This window comes from Penaeus chinensis, chromosome 43 (assembly GCF_019202785.1).
Source record: "Penaeus chinensis breed Huanghai No. 1 chromosome 43, ASM1920278v2, whole genome shotgun sequence".
Taxonomy (NCBI): domain Eukaryota; kingdom Metazoa; phylum Arthropoda; class Malacostraca; order Decapoda; family Penaeidae; genus Penaeus; species Penaeus chinensis.
The window spans coordinates 19,363,441-19,365,940 of NC_061861.1; the positions used below are offsets into that span (position 1 = coordinate 19,363,441).

At 34.6% G+C, this 2,500-nt stretch overlaps 1 protein-coding gene across 1 annotated transcript in view; it reads left to right on the plus strand.

The window, feature by feature from the left end:
- The window catches only part of LOC125024552 (ankyrin repeat and SOCS box protein 18-like), a 24,433-nt gene extending 22,188 nt beyond the window's left edge, over positions 1-2,245 (plus strand). Inside the window, exon 8 of the mRNA XM_047612354.1 lies at positions 1-2,245. This exon is cut by the window's left edge and continues 1,185 nt beyond it. The gene's annotated coding sequence lies outside the window, so the exon portion shown is untranslated.
- Positions 2,246-2,500: the final 255 nt, after the last annotated feature.

Sequence of the window (2,500 nt, forward strand, 5' to 3'; positions counted from 1 at the left end):
AAGCATAGGCATGGCATGTATATGTGTTTGTGTGTGTCAAATTTTAATTAGAGCTCCTCAAAAGGTCACAAGTTGTTATAAGTCATCACTATTTAGATGTTATCACAGTGTTACAACAAGCCACCGGTTACAAGCTCAATTTTCTTGATGGAATTTAAGATGCACGCTTTTTCTCAGTTTTCTTGATGAGATATGAAATGCATGCTTTTCTCAATATTCTAGATGGATTATAAAATGTGTTTTTTCTCAGTTTTCTTCATGGAGTATAAACTATTTTTTTGTTTTTGTTTTTATCAACAGGAGAGATTCACTCATAAATAACTATTTTCTTTTGCTTAATGATAATTACATTCAGAATAAGGCTAAACTTGCTGTTTGCAGTTTTCTTCATAAGGTAAATGTGCTTGTCACTGCTTTGGGGAGTTTAGGAGAAAAACTTTTTTTTTTTAAGTATAGTATGGAGGAAGCTGGTAAGAATTCATTATTCCCCCACCCAAAAAAAAGCTGCCCCATAATATTTATTTCGAGAAAATATTATCAAATGAAAGATAATGATGGACAGGTACTTAGAGACAAAGGAATGGACCACTTTTGACACAGACCTGGTTTGTGACAGGCTATCTAAATTGCAAAATCCTCTTTGAAATTATATATTTCGTACACAGTCTCATACGCTTTCATTAGTTATTGTATATCTTCCTTTCCCAAAAGAATACTTCCAGTAGAATATTCTTGCAGGTATCCAATAAGGAAAAAAAGAGTTTTGCCAATTCTAACCTTCTGTGAACATAGCTTCATCTTTTATATACTTTACACCCCCCCTCCCCCATTAACTTAAAGGGTTCAATATTCCAAGACACGTTTCCCCAAAAGGTCCGTAGAAGAAAGGCAGGTGATATAAGCATTACTCAGGATTTCCGTAAGGTCGTTCCCGTTGTCACGAATGGGAGAAAATGAACAGTACTGAATTTATCAGAGTTCTCTAAGTCGCGGTGATTGCTTTATTATGGTGTATTTGATGTTTGTTCTTATCCACAGTAATTCCTCAACAATACTCAGGTGTCATGACTCATTGTGAATCATAATTCATTTATTCTTGCCCAATCAAGTCCATTTTTTTTTTTTTTTCTTCTTCTTGTACTTAGTTGAATTTGAAGTAGTTTGTGTAGGCATTCTATGATTGTGAGCAAGGGGAACTGGCTGTCTGATTTGTGTAAAATACTGTGCAAAAGAAGAAGTATGTCGATTGCAGTGCAGGGATTCTCCCCTCACTATAGCTACGGGAATATGGTAACTCATGTGAACGATTCCAAAAGAATGTGAATATTTGAAAACATATATTTTTTTTAATGGATAATAATAGCGAAACTAAAACTAGTTCCTTTTACGATAACCGAAAAGAAAAATATAGAAACACCTAGTAGCCCACCGTGGCACAACGACTAGTCAAGGTTACCAACAGTTCTAGAAATCAGTGTGTATTTAGAATCAGTGACAAGTGACACACTGGACCTAGTTTTCACACATAACTAGAGTCCAGGACTTGACTTCTATGCGACAAAGATTCCAGTGAGTGTGTATATAACTGGTGATGGTATTAGACTGAATTTTTTGCTGACAAAAATCTGACTCGGTGAATACAGAAAGTGACAGTACCTGATTAACAGAATATGTCACACGGCCCCACAAACAAATGTACTTTGTGATATGACTAAAACTTTAAGAAAACTATGATGACAGGACTTAATACAGAAACTGCATATTGGGTCCTGGAATATAGTAGGTGACTGTGTGACTGACAGAGACCTAGAGACATTTCAGTGAGAGTAACATTTGATTTCTAGTGTGTAGTTAACAGGAAAATTTAAAAAACGAATTATCAGTAACTGGTTGACAGAGACAGCTTGTAGTGAGTGTATGTGAGTGCATAAGTGTATAATAAATGCCTTGACACGAAGAACAAGTAATAACTACTTGATCAAGTGAATACATTCATATCATGGAATCACAATTGGTGGAAGCTGTTACCTAGGAGGTATTTTATTGTATGCATGTTGTGAGAGGTGAGTGTGTGTGACCTTCGTCTCCAACTTGAAGACGGCATTAACCAGTCTACTGGAACACTATAACACGTCCAAGACACTGTGAATATTTTATATAAATTGTGTAACCTTTGCTGACTTACATGCCAGTCAAAGAGAAGATATGTATATTTACTTATAAAAATAAAGAGCCCAAAGTGCCAGAAAGGGATCTTATTTTTTCCTACTTTTAAGCTGTGTACAGTTATCTTTTGGACTACCTCTCGCGTTTTTTAATCATCAATGTATATTTATAGTCTTAACCTAAATTTATTTTTATATTTTTTGTACATATCTATTTATCTATCTATGCATCTCTGTATCTATCTATCCTGTATGTATGTATCTATATACCTATCTATCTATTTATATATATACATATATATATACATACATACGTGTGTGTGTGTGTGTGTGTG